Source organism: Lycium barbarum, chromosome 8 (assembly GCF_019175385.1).
Source record: "Lycium barbarum isolate Lr01 chromosome 8, ASM1917538v2, whole genome shotgun sequence".
Classification (NCBI taxonomy): Eukaryota; Viridiplantae; Streptophyta; class Magnoliopsida; order Solanales; family Solanaceae; genus Lycium; species Lycium barbarum.
Genome location: NC_083344.1, coordinates 3,227,683 through 3,233,614, shown reverse-complemented (window position 1 = coordinate 3,233,614; position 5,932 = coordinate 3,227,683). Strand labels below are relative to the sequence as shown.

Sequence of the window (5,932 nt, the reverse complement as noted above, 5' to 3'; positions counted from 1 at the left end):
TTAGTATTAGATATTAAGAGAATTAAGATGTGTAATTAATGGATTATCATTAAGAGAGTGATTTTTTTGACTTTTTAATATACAACATAGTAATTTTAAATGAAGAAAAATTCAAAAAAAGGAGAAAAAAAGATAAATGGGTTTCTAGGCCATAGAGAGGTGTCACATCACATTTTCTATTCCTAGCTTTATATTATATATAGATTAGAAAATTTTCGTATGAGTTAATTTAACAAATGACGGTGCAAAAACATTTATATGCTCAATTTAATTTTATTGGTTCTGATAAGTTACCTATCTTTTTCTCAATTTAACACATATCTAGTTTAAACACTTGTCTGCAATTGATTATTAAGTGACACGATATTTTCTACATCATCAATGGATAATACTTAATACGTTTTTCGAAAATAACTTCCTCATGGATCATGGCATATCCAAAATGATATGCTGAAATCATGAAAATAACTTATAAAGGGATAGCTTATAAGAGCTACTTTGAAAAGAAAAGAGTAAAGTCATCATCAAATTGCTCTAATTATATCGAATTGTACCCATAATTGAAATATTTATCTTTGAACCAAAAGCAATGGTGTCGTCGTAATATGTTGTTGAATTGTAAGAAAATGACAATGAATAAATCAAAAGTTGTTAAGTGAGGCGATCTTGTTTTCTACATCATCAATAAATAAAACTCAGTATACTAATCTCTTTTTAAAATTACTTCTGTATGGATCATGACATATATATCAAAATGATATGACAAAATCGTGACAAGAACAAACTTATAAGCAGCTAGCTGATCGGAGTTACTTCGAAAAGAAAAGAGTAAACTCATCAAATTCTCCACATCAATCGAATTGTACTTATAGTCGAAATAGTTATGAACCAAGAACAATGGCATCGATGTAAGATGATGAAACAAATAATACATCAAAAGTTATTAAGTGACACGATCATGTTTTCTACAACATGAATGGATATATAATTTTTTTCAAAAATTCCCTTTCTTTATTTGAGCCGAGAGTCTATCGAAAACAACCTCACTACTTTCACAAGATAGTGATAAGATCTGCGTACACACTACTCTGTCAGACCCTACTCATGGAATTACACGGGTTTGTTGGTGTAATTGTATTTTTTTTCTTTTCAAAAGTTACTTCCGAATGAATCACGGCATATCCAAAATGATGTAACGAAATCGTGACAAGAACTTACAACTATGGAGGTAGTTGATCAGAGTTACTTCAAAAAGAAAAGAGTAAACTCATCAAATTTCTCCAATTCTCTCGAATTGTACCTGTAGCCGAAATAGTTATGACTAGAGAGTGGCATGCCAATAAAGCAATCAAGATAAAGACCTTTGAAGATGAACTCATCAATTCGTTCTTTGCTAAGAATAATTGAAAGTAAGTGGTCCAAGAATATTGATTGGTAAACCAACTTGCCAGTATATATTATGAAAAATACAATAAAAATGTATTTGAAAATAAGTGGATAGGGTTTCTTCATGAAACTCATCGTTTATCTAACATTTCAAAGCTACTATTTTTATTTTGCTGCTATAAACATTATTGTTAGTCATTTCCATTTGACAATTCCAGATGAGAGAGAAGCATGATCACAATATCATTTACTAGATTTTGACTTAAAACATATACTAATACTAATAAAATAGGATCTGACTCTTAGTTTTGTCGCACATATATTTAAGTATCGGTTCCGCAACTTACTAGCTCAACTAATTTAAATTCATGTTGGAGGTAAAAAGCTCCTAACAAGAAGTCTTTCGTTCCCGGAACTCGAACTCGTAGTCTCCAATTGACAGAGAAGGAATCCCAATTATACAAGAAGTTCTTCACTCCTAGAACTCAAATCCATGATAACTAGTTAACAGAAAAGAGCTCCCCCAACCTACCTACCATATCCTTGGTGTTTTAATTAATTTAGAAACATTTTACAAGAACAATATATATTCCGGTAGATATATACACTTACAGCTTGTTTGAATGGCTGTTACCTATTATATTGTATGGTATTGTTACTTTAAATATAATGTTTGATTATTTCATTGTTACTTTAATTTTATTACCATATCGTATCGCTAAATCAAAACAACGAAAAATTATACATCTAACCACACGTTATATTCATCTGATACAACTTATCCACACGTTATATTCATCAAAATAATATAGTACAATATAATATGTAACAATCATCCAAACAAGTTGTTACGAGTATAGTATTTTGAAGCAAGTAATCTTCTTGAATAATTAACTAAAAAGAACAGATACACAATATGGTATGAAACAATAAGTAACATTTTACCGTTTAATTCTCTCTTTACATCACATCAGAAAACAACAAACATTTATGTAGATAACAAGTACAACATATAATATGAAACATAACAATCACTCAAATTGTTGTTAAAAAGTCACAAGTACAGAATAATGTGCCGTCGCCCGGACTCGAACCGGAGACCTTCAGTGTGTTAGACTGACGTGATAACCAACTACACCACAACACCTACTTGCTAATTGATCAGTATTTTAAAAGGTAGTTTTAAGACTCGACCTGGGGCGGGGCACTAGTAAACGCCTCGAGGCCTACATGTGGGGCTTGTTTTATGAGGCTTATGCCCTAAGTGCCTGACAATACATCCTAAACACGCCCAACGCTCGGGGTCGCCTAACAGTTCTTACACAAAATAATGTGTCAAATTTCTTAATTAACAGCTTTGATCCTCGTAATTCTTTATTAAATGAATTATGCTTAGTAGTTTTATCATCTGTAGAAATTAGAAGATTGAGAAATAACTCAAACAACAAGCTGTGGTATTGCATATTCACTATTTGATAGAACTAGGGTAAATAGAGGGTAAATAGCACTTAACATTTATTTTCAAATACATAGCCGAATTTTACATCTTCACACCGAATTTTACATCTTCACTTGTCATTGGCTTCATGTTTTTGTCCCATGTCTCAAAATTATCATACTTTATTATTTTGCTATTTGAAAGTAATTTTGTTTTTATTCATGAAAGATTGATGTTTTAATTATACACTGATAAAGTTTATTGATTATTTTCCTTTAGGGAGGTAAATTGCATGCATAGTATGATAGTAATATATTTTAAGAAATTGTGATTCTTTTATTGTTTGAAAGTTAAGATGTTAGAGTTGATTTGCATCTCAGAATAGTTTTTATAACATTTCATCATTTATACTATAAAATCATGTGAGAAGTTTTGTTTTCTATGAGTTTCTTCTGTTTTTAATTTTTTAAAACTATTAATGTATATTTTATAATTTTGGATTATTGTACTATTTTACTACATTATTAATTAAAAATTTAAAGATCCACAGGGCTTACACCTCATACTGTACTGAGTAAAACGCTCCGCCTCACGCCCCCGCCCTTTTAAAACGCTATTGACAATCATTGATATTTTCTTATATATATGGCAAAAGTCATAGATAGCCCCCTAAACTTTACCACATTTTCCTCTAAGATACCTGAACCGAGGGTTGTACCTATTGAGTACCTAGACAAGTCCAAATTCGATCCTATTGGGTACCTTTTTCACAATAATCAGTAAAATTAGGAGAGTGTATTACACTCTCCGTGACGTGGCAACTTTGTCAAATGAAAACATGACACGTGGCGGTGTGGGGGGGGGGGGGTCCATCATAATAATTAAAAAATAAATTATACAACCACCCCCCCCTAAATTTCATCCCCTTCGCCGCCCCCCCCCCCCCCCCGAATTGCAACCAGCCTCGCCCCCCCTCAACTGCAACCAGTCGCCGCTCCCCCACCACTGGCCGTCGCACCACCAACCCCAACCGCCGTCCCCCCAACCCACCAATAATTTATTTCCTTTTTCTTCTCTTATTTAGGTCTATCAATGTCTTTATAAGACCCACCAACCTTTAATGAAAGGTGAGATGAAAAAAAAGAGTCATAGTAATGGTAAATCTCCATTTTTTCGGGTGAACAAAATGGTAATGTTACTTTTTAGATCTGAAAAGGACAAAAAAAATGGTGATAAGAAATAACATCCAATTCACAAATTAATTTTATATAAATAATTAAAAGAAATGAATTGTTATAATGAAGAGGAAGAAGAGAAAAAAAAAAAGGAAGAAGAAGAAGAATTGAACAGAATGTCACAGTGGAGAAAGGGGAGGAGTTGTGACAGACGGGAAAAAGGGGAGGGTGGGGTGGGGTCAGACGGGCGGGGATGGGGGTTGGGCAGGTGGGTTAATTTTTTATTAATTTATCTATTAATTTTATTTAAAAGAGGTAAAATTTTAACAAAAAAAAAATTAAGGATGAAAGGGCTGTCCACGCGCCTAAGAAAAAGTGGAATCAGTTGCTGCGCCACGTAGGCACCACATAGGCAAAAGGTACCCAATAGGATCAATTTAGACTGGTTTAGGTACCCAATAGGTACAACCCTCAGTTTAGGTAGCCCAGAGGAAAATGTGGCAAAGTTTAGGGGGCTATCTATGACTTTTGCCTATATATATTCTAGCAAACCACATGGAAGGAACTCTGTCGAAGACGTTTGTCATCCAGAGAGTAGTACTCTCTTTGTCTCATATTATCTACCGCGTTTGTCTCTTACACGCCTCTTATGAAAAATTAATTAGGAGGGTTTTGACTATTTTACCCTCGTTCATGTCTTAAGATATAATCTCTCTGCATTTAGTATTTACCGCATATGTATGTCATGATGTTATCTCCCCATATTTGAGGTTTTGTAGTCTTTAAGAATAATTATTACTACGGGAAAATGAGAAAAAAATGATGAATTTAGTTTTGAACTTCAAAAGTGACAAATAATTTGAAATAATTATTTTTAGAAAATATGACAAATAATTTGAGATAACTATTTTTAAAACACAGGACAATAATTTAAAACGCAGGGAGTAAATGTATCCCCTTAGAAACTACATGGCACGATTAATCCGAACAGAGAATGTATCGTTTCACTTCCATTCCAAAGGCAGGAGGGCAGATGTAGAATTTTAAAAAAGTTCATATGTATACATAGTACGAATTGAAAATAATGAATGTAATTGAATTTAGAGAACCCTTTCTATATGTTTGGGATCAAAATAAAAGGGCGCGTGCGGAAGCTAATAATTGCAAATCTTTAACAATGATAAATCAGACAACAAAAAGAACTATACTAAAATAAGCATAATATTCTTATATGGTTTGGTCAATTGACCTACATATGAGAAGATTAACAAAAAAACATTAAAAACTATGGGAGAATAATCTCCCCCTAAGCAAAACTCTCTAAATGACTACAATGTGGATGATACTATGTTGTTTATGAGAAGAAAAGATCTCCTATTTATAAAAGTTCAAACTTTTCCTCCAAAAGAAGGATAGATATGGTAGAATCTTTTTCTACAAAGAAAACATTTTTCCACCAAAAAAATCTTTTTAAAGTAAAACATAATTATGATAGAACCAAATAAGATAGAAAATTCAGAACAAACCCGAACACTACATTCATCTTTCAGTACATAGAAAAAACCTAAGAACAACCCACGCGGTTCCCTCGAGTCAAGATGGATTGTAATGTACTTTGGATTTTTGTTTGATTCTAAAACTGTTTGTTTCTTCTTGTTGGGCTGGTCAAAAGTTGCCTCTGTTGTTGTGCTGCTTCATTTTGCTAGGTCCCTTTTTGGATTCACTTGTGTTTTGTCACTAGAATTTCATTATATAAGATACTTAATTTTCCCCCTAATTTTCTTTAAAAGAAATTTTGAAGTATTGGAGTGAAATAAGTCCGTATGGACCAAAATGAACCTAGAGTATTTATATACGCGGCATGTGACATTCACAAGATTTATATGTGTGTGGCTGAAAATCGCGCTTAACACGTGGACCAACATATAGTTGA

The 5,932-nt window shown here is 32.8% G+C and overlaps 1 non-coding gene across 1 annotated transcript; it reads right to left on the bottom strand.

Moving 5' to 3' along the window:
- Positions 1–2,459: 2,459 nt before the first annotated feature.
- TRNAV-AAC (transfer RNA valine (anticodon AAC)) lies at positions 2,460–2,533 on the bottom strand. The gene has a single exon. It is a non-coding gene; the product is annotated as a tRNA-Val (tRNA).
- Between the last annotated feature and the right edge of the window lie 3,399 nt (positions 2,534–5,932).